Source organism: Prionailurus viverrinus, chromosome A2 (assembly GCF_022837055.1).
Source record: "Prionailurus viverrinus isolate Anna chromosome A2, UM_Priviv_1.0, whole genome shotgun sequence".
Lineage (NCBI taxonomy): Eukaryota > Metazoa > Chordata > Mammalia > Carnivora > Felidae > Prionailurus > Prionailurus viverrinus.
In genome coordinates this window covers 45,672,774-45,690,559 of record NC_062562.1, presented here as the reverse complement: position 1 = coordinate 45,690,559, position 17,786 = coordinate 45,672,774, and the positions used below count along the sequence as shown (strand labels likewise).

Here is a 17,786-nt window from a genome sequence, read left to right as displayed (position 1 = left end):
GTAGAATTTTGTTCAGTCTCCAAGTATTTGTTACCTTTCCAAATTTTTTCTTGTGGTTGATTTCGAGTTTCATAGCATTGTGGTCTGAAAATATGCATGGTATGATCTTGATCTTTTTGTACTTGTTGAGGGCTGTTTTGTGTCCCAGTATATGGTCTATTCTGGAGAACATTCCATGTGCACTGGAGAAGAATATATATTCGGCTGCTTTAGGATGAAATGTTCTGAATATATCTGTTAAGTCCATCTGGTCCAATGTGTCATTCAAAGCCATTGTTTCCTTGTTGATTTTTTGATTAGATGATCTGTCCATTGGTGTGAGGGGGGTGTTGAAGTCTCCTACTCTATGGTGTTACTATCGATGAGTTTCTTTATGTTTGTGATTAATTGATTTATATATTTGGGTGCTTTCACATTTGGCACATAAATGTTTACAATTATTAGGTCTTCTTGGTCTATAGACACCTGGATTATGATATAATGCCCTTCTGCGTCTCTTGATACAGTCTTTTTTTTAAAGTCTAGATTGTCTGATATAAGTATGGCTACTCTGGCTTTCTTTTGTTGACCATTAGCATGATAGATGGTTCTCCATCCCATTATTTTCAATCTGTAGGTATATTTAGGTCTAAAGTGTGTCTCTTGTAAACAGTATATAGATGGATCTTGTTTTCTCATCCATTCTTTTACCCTTTGTCTTTTAATTGGAGTATTGAGTCCATTGACGTTTAGAGTGAGTACTGAAAGATATGAATATATTGCCATTATCATGCTTGTAGAGTTGGAGTTTCTGGTGGTGTTCTCTGGTCCTTTTGAATCTTTTGTTGCTTTTGGGGTGTGTGTGTGTGTGTTTGTGTGTGTGTATGTATTTATTTATTTTCATCTTTTCTCCCCTCAGAGAATCCCCTTTAAAATTTCTTGCAGGGCTGGTTTAGTGGTCACATACTCCTTTAATTTTTGTTTGTCTGGGAAACTTTTAATCTCTCCTTCTATTTTGAACAACAGCCTTGCTGGGTAAAGAATTCTTGGCTGCATATTTTTCTGATTCAGCACACTGAATATATCCCGCCACTCCTTTCTGGCATGCCAAGTTTCTGTGGATAGGTCTGCTGCAAACCTGATCTGTCTTCCCTTGTAGGTTAGGGACTTTTTTCCCCTTGCTGCTTTCATGATTCTCTCCTTGCCTGAGTATTTTGTGAATTTGGGTATGATATGTCTTGTTAATGGTCGGTTTTTGTTGAATCTAATGGGAGTCCTCTGTGCTTCCTGGATTTTGATGTCTGTGTCTTTCCCCAGGTTAGGAAAGTTTTCTGCTATGATTTGCTCACATAACCCTTCTACCCCTATTTGTCTCTCTTCCTCCTCTGAGACCCCTATGATTCTGATGTTGTTCCTTTTTAATGAGTCACTGATTTCTCTAATTCTTAAATCGTGCTCTTTTGCCTTAATCTCCCTCTTTTTTTCTGCTTCATTTTTCTTTATAAGTTTGTCCTCTATATCACTGATTCTCTGTTCTGCCTCGTCCATCCTTGCCACCGCTGCATCCATCCGTGATTGCAGCTCAGTTATAGCATTTTTAATTTCATTCTGGCTATTTTTTACTTCTTGTATCTCTGCATAAAGGGATTCTTTCTATTTTCAACTGTGGCTAGTATTCTTATTATCGTGATTCTAAATTCTGGTTCAGACATCTTGCTTTTATCTGTGTTGGCTGTCGTTTCTTTGTGCTCTTTCTTTTGGGGTGAATTCTTTTGTATTGTCATTTTGAAGGAAGAAAAGGAATTAATGAGGTAGAAAAAGTGAAGTTAAAAAAACTTAAAATTAAAAAAAATATTAAAATTAAAAATTAAAAACACACATACACACAAAAATCAAATAGATGATGCTAGATCCTAGGTGTGTTTTGGTTTGGGTGTTGAAAGTGGTTTGACACCTCTTGCACTGTTGGTGGGAATGCAAAGTGGTGCAGCCACTCTGGAAAACAGTGTGGAGTTTCCTCAAAAAATTAAAAATAGACCTACCCAATGACCCAACAATAGCACTGCTAGGAATTTACCCAAGGGATACAGGAGTACTGATGCATAGGGGCACTTGTACCCCAATGTTTATAGCAGCACTCTCAACAATAGCCAAATTATGGAAAGAGCCTAAATGTCCATCAACTGATGAATGGATAAAGAAATTGTGGTTTATATACACAATGGAGTACTACGTGGCAATGAGAAAGAATGAAATATGGCCCTTTGTAGCAATGTGGATGGAACTGGAGAGTGTGATGCTAAGTGAAATAAGCCATACAGAGAAAGACAGATACCATATGTTTTCATTCTTATGTGGATCCTGAGAAACCTAACAGAAACCCATGGGGGAGGGGAAGGAAAAAAAAAAGGGGTTAGAGTGGGAGAGAGCCAAAGCATAAGAGACTGTTAAAAACTGAGAACAAACTGAGGGTTGATGGGGGGTGGGAGGGAGGGGAGGGTGGGTGATGGGTATTGAGGAGGGCACATTTTGGGATGAGCACTGGGTGTTGAATGGAAACCAATTTGACAATAAACTACATATATTGAAAAAAAGGAAAAAAAAAGAAAGAAAGTGGTTTGACAGATTAGAGGAAAAAAAAGGGGGGGGAAGAAACAAAAGGAAATCTTGAGAATTTGAAAAAATGAATACACTGAAGTAGACTAAAATGTGATGATGGGGGTAAAATAGAGTTTGAAAAAATATACACAAAAGTAAGTAATATAGTATAAAAAATTAAAGAAAAATGTTTTTAATAAACATTAAGAATAAATATGAATTTTTTTGTTTTCTGTATTTAAGAAAAAAGAAAAGAAACAAAAAAGAGAACAAAGATAAAAAAGAAAAAAGAAAAAAATTTTGAAAAAGTGAATACACTGTCTTAGACTGAAATAAAATGATGGGAGTAAGATAGAATTTGAAAAAATTTACATAAAAGCAAAAAATATAGTAATAAAAATTAAATAAAAATATTTTTTAAAAGAAATTGAAAGTAAAAATGAAGTTTTTCCTCTTTCTGCATTGAAGAACAAGAAAAGAAATGAAAAAGAAAAAAAGGAAAATTGTTTGAAAATTTGAAAAGTTGAGTACACTGAAGTAGACTAAAATAAAATGATGGAAGTAAAGTAGAATTTGAAAAAATTTACACAAAAGTAAAAAATATAGTAATAAAAATTAAAGACAGATATCTTTAATAAAAGTTGAAAATAAAGATGAGTTTTTTTCTCTTTCTGTATTCACGAAAAAGGAAAGAATTATAAAAGAGAAAAAGGAAAAAGAGAAAAAAAAGAAAAAAAGAAAAAAATTAAATAGATGAAACTGCTAAAAGATTGAAGTAGGCCTGAAATTGCTTCGTTTTCCCCTAGAGGTCAGTCCATGTAGCTCTTTATAGTCCATAAATTAAGCTGGTGGTGAGGTTTGTGTTCTTGAGGAGCGAAGTTGCCCAGTTGGGCAAGGCTCGGTGTAACAGCTCTGCTCTCCACTAGATGGCGCTGCTAGCCTACTGGGGTGGATTGTTGTGGTGCTGGTAGGTGCGTATGCGCTGGAGCGGTGAAAATGGCGCCACCCAGCTACCCAGTCTGTTCTCCCAGATTAGCAATCGCGCACTGGTCCTGTGTCTTCAGCTCTCGCTCCCTCCCCGCTTTTCCACTCTCTGTGACCAGGCCCCAGGCAGTACCTCTCTCCCAAGTTTTGTCTCAAATGTGGCTGTTTTCCCCGGCCCCTTACTTCCAAAGAACTGGGGCTTTGACCTGTTCCACCTCTCTGTGGAGGGTCTTGCTGAACAATGGCTGAACAAGCAATGGTCAAATGTTGGCTGCACCCAGCAACGCTCACTGGACCCTGCTGTTGCATGTGCCCCAAGACTGTGGCCAGGTGCCAGCCTGCCCCCAAAAAAGATCATGAGACAGTGTGGCATCAGCGTTTCAGGGATTGTGGAAAATTGCAACACACATCTGGCACCAGGTTTCACCCTCAACGACCTTGCCCAGCACCAGTGAATGTGGTTGCCTTCTGGGGTCTGCTGTGACCAGGTGGCTTCAACAGTCTCTACCAAATGTCCTTCCAGAAGTGGAACTGCTTTTTTCCGTGTGGCCCAAGAGCCTCCCCGACCTCACTCTTTTCCTGGGGATTCACCTTTCCCACCAGAGCACTGCCGGGTATGGAGCTGTGGAGTTGCAGCCTTTGTGCTCCCCTTGTTTACAGTCTTAATGGAATTTAAACCCTCTCCTTCCTCCTTTCTCCCTTTTTAGTTTAGTCCCTGCGGCTTTTTCCAATTTTCCACCTTCTTTCCAGCTGCTTTTGGGGAGGGTTGCTTTTCCTGTATGCTCCCCACTCCCTAGTCTTCATCCTCTCTCTGCTCGCAAAAGGGGTTCCCTACCTTTTGCGGCTGCTTGCTCCCTAAGTTCAGCTCTTTATGTTGCGTACCTGCTGAATTCTGTGGTTCAGGTTGTGCAGATTTTTGTGTTAGTCTTCCAATCAGTTTTCTAGGTGTGTAGGATGGTTTAGTGTTGGTCTGGCTGTATTTCATGGACGTGAGACACACAAAAAGCTTCCATGCTGTTCTGCCATCTTGGCTCCTCCTGTGTAATCTTTTATATATTTTGGATATTAACATTTTATTGAACACATCATTTGCAAATATCTTCTCCCATTCAGTAGGATGCCTTTTCCTTTTGGTTGATGGTTTCCTTCAGTGTGCAAGAGCTGTTCATTTTGGTGTAGTCCCAATAGTTTTTTTTGGGGGGTGGGGTGGGGTTTATTTTGGCTGTTGCGTCCCTTGCCTGAGGAGACATATATAGGAGAATGTTGTTAATGCCACTGTCCAGAGATTACTATCTATATTTTCTTTAAAAATTTTTTTTAATGTTTATTTTTTTAAAGAGAGAAATAGAGCATGAGTGAGGGAGAGGCAAAGAGAGAGAGGGAGACATAGAATCTGAAGCAGGCTCCAGGCTCTGTGCTGTCAGCACAGAGCCCTATGCAGGCTCTAACCCACTAATGGCGAGGTCATGACCTGAACCAAAGTAGGATACTTCACTGACTGAGCCACCCAGGCGCTCCTGTCTATATTTTCTTTAAGGAGTTTTATGGTTCTAGGTCTCACATTTGGGGCTTAAATCCATTTTTAGTTGATTTTTTTGTTAAAAAAATTTTTTTTGAAGTTTATTTATTTATCCTGAGAGAGACAGAGACAGTGTGAATGGGGTAGGGGCAGAGAGAGAGGGAGACAGGTAATTCCAAGCAGGCTCTGCACTGCCAGAGCAAAGCCCCACAGCCCTACTTGGGGCTCGAACTCAGGAAACCAGGAGATCATGATCTGAGGCAAAACCAAGAGTCAAATGCCTCCATTTTGAATTGATTTTTGTGTATTGTGTAAGATAGTAGTCTTAGTTTCTGTCTTTTGCATGTAGCTGTCCAGTTTTTCCAGAACTGTTAACTGAAGAGACTGTCTTTTCCCTGTAAATTTCTTATTATTCTTCAAACTTTTATCCATTGGCTTTAGCATCCATAAATATTTTTTTGGCTGAATTAATTATAACTATGATGGTTGAAAACAGTGATTTTCTAATGACTTCATTCTACATTCATCAGTTGGAAAGAGCTTTCTCATTTCCTCCTGATTTATTCATTATTTATTTATGTAAGTTATAATCTCATAGATGCCTAATTTTTAAATGATTACCATCATTATTTATATAGATGCTCATATTATCTCAGAATTGGCCAGTGGGAACCCCCTTCAAGCTTGCTCTGGGTTCTTTTGACACATTGCCATTATCCTTTGAGCCTTTATTTAGTTTTCTGGCATAAAAAAAAAGATGTTACAGGTTTATGTTATGTTTTTCATACTACAGTCCTGTAATTAGCCATTTCTCCAAGGAATCTTGGTTCCTTTCAGTGGAGAAAGATATTTAAAAGCCATGATAGGGGCTATAGGTGTGTTGATGGACATGAAGGTTGTTGTCATTCGTTTAACTGTTAAAAACACATATTTGACCTCTTAAAGGGATTAGACTTTTTAACATTGGCATCCTGAAATAGAATAAAAGGTTAAGAGCATTTAGATGATTTTCTTCACATACCTGGTTTTTAATGAGCTATTCAGTCATCATGGCTTTCATGTAGTATTTCAATATAATACTAATAAACTTCATCTGTCAAGTGAAATGGCTGATGAATTATTCAGTATTAAAATAGAAATGTCTAACTGAGTCATACAGGGTTGAATTAGAGCAGTTCTCAAACTATCTGTGGTGACAGATTTAGATTTTTTAAAAAATTCCAGTCCTTTTCAGACTGATAGATTTGTAAAGTGCAGTAAAAACAAATAATCAGAAAAATAAAAATTTAAAAAGCATACAAAATAAGTCTATATGATATAGAGGAGTGGTTCTTAAAGTGTTTGTTGTCCAATAATTTTTCAGATGTAAAGAAACCAAAAAGTTTAAGAACAGCTGACACAGAATTTCTATTATGAGTTTTAATTTTTCTCCCATTATAACTACACAGCATGTTGTAAGTGAAACAGTGTCTCCTTGTATTAAATATCTATGCCCACTTTAAAAGAAGAGCATACTTTTAACTAGCATACATAGTATGCTAGTTAAATAGCATAAATAGAATAGCACCTATTCTATTTATGGGGCACCTGAGTGGTTCAGTTGGTTAAGTGTCCGACTCTTGATTTTGGCTCAGGTCATGATCTCACAATTCATGAGATTGAGCCCCATGTCAGGCTCCGCACTGCCAGCACAGAGCCTGTTTTGGGATTCTCTCTCTCCCTGTCTCTACCCCTGCCTTCTGTGCACGTGCTATCTCTCTTTCTCTCTCCGTCTCTCAAAATAAATAAACTTTAAAAAAAGAATACCATTTATTTCAAAATTTAACACTTTCAATGTGACAAACTCATATTGAAATTCAATGTGACTTGCTTTTTGCTTATTAAATTTATTTCATCTTGGTTAGCTTGATGATAATGCTAATTGTAGGAGGTAATGTATATCTGAACTGTGTCTATGGTCTGTTTTAACAACATTCTAGTATAGACACCAGTCTCAAGAAGTATTTGATGACAATGTAAGAAGAAATTTTAAAACAAGCTCATCAAGCTCAGGGTACTAATTTTTAAAATTTGACTCAAAATTAAGCAAGTGATCCCACATTTTTAAAGTTCCTCTTCAGTTTTTCATCAGTTTCACAAATTCTAACAATTTTATCATTTAAAATTATTGATAAATCAATTAAATTAATAGATCCTAAATAAATGAATTTCTTATGAGTAGATCTCCTTTTAATGGAAACTAAAATCTAGAAATTTTATCAAATTGGGAAGGTGTTTGGTACATCAAGACTACTTATTTCTTTGATAATATTGATAAATTATAGAATGTCATAGTATTTACTTCCAAGATTTTAAAATTATTTTGTCTTTTGTTCTTATCTGCCTTTAAGATGTTGCACTCCTTTCAATAGAGATATTAAGAGAATTTAAAATGCCAAAAATATTAGACAAACAGGCAAGTCTGTTCATTCAATTTATATCCTTAAAAGATTGGGATCCATCTACTTCTTTATATCATAGCAGCACAACAAGTTCATTTTTGAGTTCAAACATTCTTTACAGACTTTTTCCAGTTGATAAGTGCTGTACTTACACACACAAGTATTTTTATTATCTTAAAAAAAGTTTTCTTAATGTTTATTTATTTTTGAGAGACAGAGCACAAATAGGGGAGGGGCAGAGAGAGAAATGAGACACAGAATCTGAAGCAGGCTCCAGGCTCTGAGCTGTCAGCACAGAGCCCAACCAGGGGCTCACACACACGAACCCTGAGATCATGACCTGAGCCGAAGTCGGTCACTCAACCAACCGAGCCACCCAGGCTCCCCTTTATTATCAATTTTTATATCAATACTTAAAAAACAGAATTGTATAAGATTTAAGTGAATTAGTTCTTATTATGACACGATTTTGTACGTTATAAGCACACTGTTTAATTCTGTTGACTTTTTTTGAATAACAGGACTTTGTCATTGAAGGAGGTAGTGTGATGATTTATGTTTTCACTCAAACTCCTTAATCTGATTAGCTATTCAAAAACATTTCCTGTCATTGGAGCTATGCCATCTGAACACACTTATACAAAATTAAAATTCCAAATTCCATATGTTGACAATGTTGACAACTTAGGATATTATACGGTTCAGAACTAGTTGTGTTTATTAACAGTGAAGCTGGGAAAAAATTAAAACACAGTTAAAAAATAGTTATATTAACAATGAAAACTACTCAACTGGCTTTATGTGCTGTGTGAGTTGGTCTTCTATATCGTTAGCCAGTGCCTAGCTATGTTGGGCTATTCAGATACCTTGAAAAGTGGTATTTGAGCTACATTCTTTGCCTTAGATTCACCTGTATTTCCAAGCAAACATTTTTGTCTGTAATCTTTTAGTGTTAGCAACTTGAATTGCTACCTAAAAAAGAGCTGAGAATTACTAATATTTATATGTGGGATATTGAGAACATGTTTCTGTTAGCTTTTTAACTCATTGCCCTTTCTTTAAAACAATTCTTTGATTTTGAGCTTATTTAGTTATGATTTATATGTAAGATCCATTTAAGTTTGATTAGTCAGTACATCTCAAAAATAATCACACTGTTATGTTAGTACTTCACTCTGAATTATGGCTATACAACCAATGTCAATATACAAGGTACCAACCAAATTCCTAAGAGAATTAGTACAAACTTTTTTGGTTCTCATTTATTAGGAATAGCTTCCATCATTATCATTTGATTTACTAGCACTGCTGCATTCAGAAAAATGAGTGTCTACTCTTGACAGAAGTTCAGTGAGGCTTATCTCAATATATGTAAATTAGAGTTAAAAATAAAATAATATTATTTTCCTAATTTAGCTTACTAAAGTATAAATTTAGAAAATAAGCTTGACCTAAAATTGCGATGATTGTAAAAATAATACATTTTTAAGATAAACAAATACCTATATTTTATCAGATTTTCATTGACTTGTGGGTTACAGGTGATAAACTAACATAAAATATCATGTGTTTAAGCAATCTTTTGTGCTTAACTAGCATGCATTTTGGGCCCTATGCTGATCACTGCTTGAGTTCAACAGCATCCATACTTGTTTATACCCTGTTTATCAAAATGAGTTCACGGTCCTATGCTTGGATATTGTGTCAATGTCAAATTGCCAAAGAAGTTTCTTTTTAAAAAATTTTTTTTAACATTTTTATTTATTTTAGAGAGAGAGAGAGAGAGACAGACTGTGAGCAAGGGAGGGACAGAGAGAGAGGGAGACACAGAATCCGAAGCAGGCTCCAGGCTCTGAGCTGTCAACACAGAGCCCCACTCGGGGCTTGAACTCCCGAACTGCGAGATCATGACCTGGGTGGAAGTCGGACACTCAACCAACTGAGCCATCCACGTGCCCCACACATTGCTAAACACTTACTGTCAGATTCTATAGGTTATCCTGTCAAGGACCATAACAGTCTGTGAATCAGTGCTGGCCTAGCAGATATTAATATGCCATAATAATAATAGCCAATGTATACTGAATTTGTATTGTATGCCAGGCTCTTTGGCAAGCAATTTACACATTTTATCATATTTAATATTCACTACAATCTAGTTAGATGTAGGTAGTGTAATCATCCTCAATTTACAGATAAAAAAATAAGGCTCAGACAAATTCATTAAATTTCTAAGGTCATAGTCTTCATTCACAGTTGGAGCTGGGATTTGAGCCTAGGCATGTGGACTTCAGGACCTGATTTTTCAATCACTAAATTCAAATGCCATAAAATACCATATGTGAACTTACAAGGTGAGTTATAATGGAAAAAGCAAGGAAGTGGGTTCTATTCTTAGTTTTGTCATAACTTAGTTGTGTGGCCTTTGACAAGTCACTTTATCTCTTTGTTTTTTTATCTGAATGTGATATGAGGAGAATAGAAGCATTGGTTTTATGGTCTTTAAACAGTGGTGGACTGAGGCTAGCTCATTTCAGCTCATAAGAATCTATTGTTAAATTTATAGGTATTTTTTTAGCTGGTTGATATCATCCTGGTAGCATGAAACTGACCGTCATGGGAGTATTTACAGCATGCAAATGGACTAATCAGGGCTTTCCCATGGTTCTTCAACATTACCAGTGTATTACTGCTTCCAGATGTCTTAGGCCTGATTCTGTGCTTTTCAACCTTCCTGGCCAAACAGGAAGAAGGTTTTTTTGTCCCTTAATCTCTAGCACCTGGCATAGTGGGTATGTAGTACATACTTGATGATGGTGATGATGATGATGATGATGATGATGATGATGATGATGATGATTATAGTGGTGATTAAGTCATCCCATCAGTATCTTAAATCTTTGGATGGGCCCTGCTTAAAGTTAATTGCCTGGAAATGATAGACCCTCAGGGGAAGCTCTACCTTTGTCACCAGTGATCTAGGTATTGGCCTGTTTTTTAATGGAGATCCTCTACCACAGCTTTTAGGTCTTTTTTTTCCAATATAACTATACTTCCTCAGATTATTATGCTGAATCAGAAAGTATAACACAAAAATAGTACATATGAAGTCATTCTTATTTATGTTAGCTCTGTCCATCTTTTCTGGAGGTAAAGAATTTAAGTACTCTTCATTTTTAGTTCAATTCAGGATTCTGCCCTGCTATTTTTCTTTACTAACCTGGATAGCATCCCTGCCTTTCCTGTACCCTACTGTTTCCCCTCCAGTTCCCTCTTTCTTAACCAACTGAGCCACCCAGATGCTCTCCAGTTCCCTCTTTCTTATTAGGTCTGGATTACTCTATGTGCTTTACCTCATTCCATGCAGTTGTTTTCCCCTAATTAATCCTCATTTTCTTGCTCTTCCTTGGGTAGTCTTTCTTCCTGGATCTGAATAATTACAACTAGTTCTTAATTTAATGTTGAGCATACTGATTTTACATAATTAAGATGTATATTGATGAGGTAATAGAAAGAACCCTCGACTTTTGGTAAAGGAGAACTGAGTAATTTGATTTTGCTTTTGTTCTTTAACTACTTGAACTTTAGTTTTCTCATTTATTATATAATTCAGTTGGTTTCTATCATTGGTTTCCAAACCTGCCTGTGCTTCAGTATCACTCAAGGAATTTGATAAAAATACAGATGGCCAGCCTTGCTTTAGTTTAAAACTAGTGAGTCTCTTTTGGAGATGGGAGGCTGGGAATGGCTGGTGGGGGAGAGTTTTATTTTAATCCAGTTCTGCATGTCACTAGATTACATATCTGAGTGTTCCAGCCACTGGATTAGATTACCTCCAAGGTGTTTTACAGTTCCGAAATTATTTGTGTGATATTTTACTTCATCTTTCTTTGTCTTCCATCTTCCCTATTTTCTATTAGAAAGTCTTGAAAGCTGAAAGTATGAACCCATTTAAAGCTTTGGAGGATTATTGTTGTATCAATATTTATATAATTATTTTGTTAACATTTACACAATGATTCAGTTTAATTCAATGGCTAACAAAATGTACAGCATTGCAATTAATCCTAGAAAATAAAACTACTAATGAGAGACATACATTACCACCCAATGGCCTATGAAACCATATTTGGTAACTAAGAAAACAAAAAGAAATACCTTGTTTCCAAGAACCACATGACATGTATGGTATAGCATAGTATTATTGGTTCTTGGAATCAATATCTTACAGTCCTAGATTGAGAGGCTTAGAAAGAACCTAGAAATCACCTGCTTTTTACAAATGAAAAAATGAGGAGACTCTCAAGAGTTTGAGACCTCCAAACAGTGAGTGGAAGAACTAGAGTTATAAACTATTTTCACAGACAGAATTTCTTCTTTTATTTTCCTCTTATAATGAAAACAAATAGGACTATTTCTATAATAAAGTATTGGTGAAAGTTTCTACTGATTTTTAATTATGGTCTAAAGTTCTCATTTCTCATTGTAAAAGACATAGTTGTGTATTTTTTTCATGTAATAATAGTATTAAGGGAGATCAGTTAAACATTTATTGTTTGGTGAGTCACAAAATATCTTTTCAGGCCATTTGTTCATTTAAATTAACTTACACATTCACAGGGTGCTGTCATATGGCTTCAGTTTTAGGAAATGCAGTAAATAGTATTTTCTGCCCATTCCTGCACCAGTTAAACTTAAGCATCCTTGTTGTCTCTTGTATAAGACCCTTTCAGATCTCTTGTCAGAGAATGGTGTTTGGTCTGGTCTCTAAATTCCCCCAAGGGACTTGGGATCTGAGAAAAATTAGCACCCGTGCTTGAACCCATGAACTCGGAGAGATCAGAGTTCACATACTTTGCTTGTCATGTATTAGATAACCAGAACCACAGTAAGGTGAAAGTGATTGGGGAAATTAGCCTCCTGGGAGATGTTTTCAGGGTGCACATTCTGTTAGGACACTATGAGATGAGCTGAAACTAGCCAATATGATTTTTTCCTTTCTTGTTCTGAAGATGCTGCTTCTGCTACTTCTGACCCTTGTGGCATAGTTGGCTGGGTGACATTTGCTGATTTCAGCAATAGAGCTCTTATACAGGGAATAGTGTTGGTTGCATGCCCAACCAACAGTTTGCTTTTCTCTTCTTCCTAAGAGAATTCTGATTTTGTCCAAATATCCACCCCTCCTCTCAGAGCTATGTGCTTTAGGAGAAGCTGGCCTCATGTGTAGTATAGTAGGTAGATCCTGATTAGAGTGAGCCAGTCATGAAGATTTTATTTTATTTTTTAAGTTTATTTATTTATTTTGAGAGCATGAGTGCATGTGAGTTGGGGAGTGGCAGAGAGGAGAGAGAATCCCAAGCAGTCTCCATGCTGAATGTGGAGCCTGATGTGGGGTTTGCTCCCACGATCCTGGGACCATGACCTGAGCCTAAATCAAGAGTCAGACATTCAACTGACAGAGCCACCCAGGCATCCTGGTCATGATGTTTTTACTTATTTACTTTTTTACATTTATTTATTTTTGAGAGACAGAGAGAGACAGAGCACGAGTAGGGGAGGGGCAGAGAGAGAATGAGACACAGAATCCGAAGCAGGCTCCAGGCTCTGAGCTGTCAGCACAGAGCCCAATGTGAGGCTCAAACTCACAAACCATGAGATTATGACCTGAGCTGAAGTTGGATGCTTCCCCGACTGAGCCACCCAGGCGCCCCGGTCATAATGGTTTTAAATGAATCACTTGTCAGTGGTTGGTTTAGGGATGCAATATGGTTTGTTCTGGCCAGTAAGGTGTGAGGGAAAGACTGCTGGGGTAGCAGTGGCAGGTACTGGGAAGAGTTTTTTGTTGTTGTTTTTGTGGAGGATATACCAGAAAAGACCATCCTTCTTCTGCTTCTTGACATTATACTGTTGTATGTTTTATTTGGAACTATCTTTTATTTTACCACCAGCCTAAGGATAAAGCCAACACAGATGAGAGGAAAAGCATGATAATCACAGGGATGTGGAGCTGGAACCCTGATGGTACAAATTCTGGAATCGTTCTATCTCTGAACTGCCTTGTATAGGAAACAATATATTGTTTCAACACATTGAAACAATCTGTATTTGCAGCTGAAGTCATTCTCATGGTGATACTTCTGCTGCGTCTATTATGCTAGCATGATCACAGGCTCTTTTTCCAAATGCTTACATCACAGACTAGACTCTAATGAAATGAATATGCAGTGCAGAGAATAATTTTCAAAGACTCATAAAGCCAAACCCACTCTAAGGTCTCTTCCCAGGTTCGGTAGACACAGATGCAGCACAGGACAAGTGTGATGCCTCCTGCAGATATTCCCAACAGGTTGATCAGGGGTTTATTGGGCCTGCATCACATTTGAACTTGTTCCTCTTTTCAGTCCTGCCTCTTCATCCTTCCTTTCACTGGCAGAGTTCCCTAAGAAACGCCTCACACCCCAAACACCATCTTGGCATCTGCTTCTAGAGAATCCACCTGAGACTCCAGGCCAGCTTCCTGTGTAACTGCTGTCCTGTCTCTGTGTGACCAGGGACAGCTCATGTCCCAAGATCTTCTGAACTTTGGTGTCCTAGGCAAATTGACCATGCAGAAGCTTTTTTTTTTTAATTTAAGTTTTCAGAGATTGATTCCAAGCACAGGAAAGACTTCTTTGCAGCTTCCCAGGATATTTTACAGTAGGGTATTCAGTTTTTGTCCCCCTCCCCCCTGCCCCGCCAAGGGAACTGCCATCCCTATTCATAGGGGCAGGGTTTCACTGTATAACTCCAAAAAGACAACTACAAAAGAGTGTGATATTTGTGTGTTGTCAGGTTTATATAGTGTTATCCATAGTTGTTTTATTTGCCATGTTGGGTTACCTTGGGTGAGTTGCTTAATCCTCTGAGCCTCAGCTTTCTCATTCAGTAAATAAAAATAATTATTCCCATCACAATGTAGTTAAAATAAATGATATATGAAGAATGCCTAGGAGAGTGTTAAATATAGTATGTTCTCAGTTGAGGCTAGATTCTTTTTTCTTATTTCTTAAAATTCTCACTCCTGGCTAACTCTGAAACAGGCTCCAGGCTCTGAGCTGTCAGCACAGAGCCCGACGCGGGGCTCGAACTCACGGACCGTGAGATCATGACCTGGGCCGAGGTCGGCCGCTTAACCGACTGAGCCACCCAGGCGCCCCTGAATTCTGTATCTTAATGAAATAAAATTACAGTGAACATCAAGGTTGATCATGAAGGAAGAAATAAGTCAAACATAGTACTATTAAGTATATATGTACACTTATATATAAATATATATTATATATATTAAGTGTACTTATATATATTAAGTGTACATACTTATGTGTAAATATATATTATTAAGCAATAATATTGAAGATTAATAATTATTAAATAATAATACTGTTAAGTAATAATTTTAATGTTATAATGATTATACTTAATCATAATTATTATGAATTATATATATATATACCCCCTCCACACACACATATATACATACACACACTTATATGTAGAAGTGAGGAAGAGCGATCCTCTTTGTCAGTCTGGGTGAAGTTGGAAATTTTAGAGGTACATTGGTATGTATCAGAGTTGTTTGTTACTTTTTTTTGTTTTTAAGTTTAGTTATTTTTGAGAGAGAGACAGACAGAAAGAGACAGAGCATGAGCGGGAGGGGCAGAGGGAGAGAGGGAGACACAGAATCTGAAGCAGACTCCTCCATCCAGGCTCCAAGCTGTCAGCACAGAGCCCAACACGGGGCTTGAACCCACCAACCATGAGATCATGACCTGAGCCGAAGTCGGACGCCCAACCAACTGAGTCACCCAGGCACCTCTGTGTTTTTTTCTTTTTCTTTTTGTTTTTTTGTTTTTTTTTTTAAAATATGATCTATAGGCTAGTCTTCTATAGCTGCCTTAGGGAAGTATCTGTCACACTATTTATGAGCCCTAGTCTATGCTGATCCTTACCCAAAATGAATTCAAATATTCACTAACATTAATGTTCAAGGTCTTGCTGATATGACATATTCTGAGATGTAAACTAGGCTGTTATTTTAACCCTATGGTCTTAAGTTTGGAGAAAAAACCCCATTTACCAGGTCACACCACCTAGTGTATGATGAATGATGCCTCCCTTCCTGCCTGCCTGTCTGCCTTTCTTCTTCTTTCCACTTCCTTGATTATAATCTACTTGCTATAAAATATACTCTTTAATTTTACATTTCAAAGATTTTTAGTGAATTCACATAGTATTGTCACCACCACAGTCCAACTTTAGAACATTTCCATTGCTTCCAAAATACTGCTCATGCCCATTTTCAGTCATTTCACGTTTCCATCTCCAATTCAGGTAGTCCTTGTTCTATTTTCTCACTATAGATTTGCCTTTTCTAGACATTTCATTTAAAGGGAATCAGAAATATGTAGTATTTTGCTTTTGTCTACTTTCACTTAGCATAATATTTTTGAGGTTCATCCATGTTGTAGCATATATATATCAGTACTTTGTTCCTTTTTATTGCTGAGTATTATTCCATTTTTTGCATATAACACATTATGTTTATCCATTTAGCATTGAATTGTTGTTTTATTTTTTTCTATTAGGAATAATGCTGTTATGAGCGTTTTCTGTATAAATCTTTGTGTGGACATATATTTTCATTTCTCTTTGACCTAGGAGTGGAATTACTGAGTCACATGGTAAATTTATTTTTTAAAACATTTTTAAGTATTTGTTTATTTATTGAGAGAGTACACACATGCATTGGGGAGGGGCAGAGAGAGAGGGAGAGAGAATCCCAAGCAGGTTCTGTGCTCTCGGCGCAGAGCCTAACAAAGGGCTCAGTCTCATGAAATGTGAGATCATGACCTGAGCCGAAATCAAGAGTGGGATGTTCAACCAACTGAACCACCCAGGTGCCCCACCCCTATATTTACTTTTAAAAGGAAGTACCAGTTTACTTTCCAAAGTGGCTATTACCATTTCCTGTATTCATTACCTTTTATTTTTGTAATTATTGTAAGATTAGTTCTATGGTATTTATTAAGAAACAGAGAGTTATTAATGACAGTATATAGCAGACACTATGATGTGACACCTCTGATTCTCCTTCAGGACTGAAGGGTCTTCTATTGCTCCAGCTTCCAGAAGTGCTAAATGACAGTCCTCAGGTGTCAGCCCTCCCCAGAAATTGTCCCTGGCTAAAGAGTCACCTTGTCCATGGTCAGAGCTGCTTCCAAGGTAAGTCAGTATCCCATAAGTGGTTGAAATGTGGCTTATGAAGTACATGAGCCTTGGGTCTTCTTGCCCCAACTCAGGTCAGCTCCAAAGGCCCTCTAGCTTCAGAACTTTGGGGTCATTTTCGGCCCTTGTTGGAACTGCATTACAGCCCAGCTTCTGCCTTCCTCCTTCTTTTCTCCGCAAGTATTGAGTCCCTACTAAACTTTCTGCATGTTACTCTTTCTCTAATTTGGTTCTTGGAAGAGGCTATCCTTGAAACTAACAAATTCTTACTTTTTAAATATTACAGATTACATTGACACTTGTCTTATTAAGTAGATCCCCCTACTGGCAATAATCAGACTATTTTCTTGAAGCTTGATGCCAGATTCCAATCCCTGCAAAGAAATCAGCTTCTGTTATTTTAATCTACCAAGAGAGGGCAGTGAGATGCTAGTTAAACTAGCAAACATGTGGTAAGAAAAAGGAGAATTTAATTATTTCTGAAATTTCCAGCACTTTGTTCTCCAAAATAATTATTTGTGTTGGATGTTCCTATATCATCCAGAGATCTGCAGAATATGTAGGAATAAACTTCATTTAGTATACTCTAAAAAACAGCAGAATTCCAAGGAATTCCTTTTTTAAGGACACTTGTCAGCATAGGCTATGCTTTTAATTTTTAACTAATTAGTATTTCCATTTATAGTATAGAAACATTTGAATAAAGTGGATTTTTAAAAGTTAATCAAGAAGACTTAATGGGCACCTGGGCAGCTCAGTCAGCTGGGCTTCCAACTTTGGCTCAGGTCATGATCTCATGGTTCATGAGTTCAAGCCCTGTGCCAGGCTGTGTGCTGACAGCTCAGAGCCTGGAGCCTGCTTCGAATTCTGTCTCCCTCTCTCTTTGCTCCTCCCTTGCTCACACTCTGTTTCTGTCTCTCTCTCTTAAAAATAAATAAGCAATTAAAAAAAAAAGACTTACAATATCAGAGAATGTTAGACTCCCAAGTTTATCTAGTTCA

The 17,786-nt window shown here is 37.3% G+C and overlaps 1 long non-coding RNA gene across 1 annotated transcript in view; it reads left to right on the top strand.

Annotated features, from left to right (window-relative positions):
* The window catches only part of LOC125160985 (uncharacterized), a 56,766-nt gene that overhangs the window by 35,862 nt on the left and 3,118 nt on the right, over positions 1-17,786 (top strand). Inside the window, exon 3 of the long non-coding RNA XR_007150425.1 lies at positions 16,657-16,782. This is a non-coding gene — a long non-coding RNA (uncharacterized LOC125160985). The remainder of the gene's footprint in view (positions 1-16,656; positions 16,783-17,786) is intronic.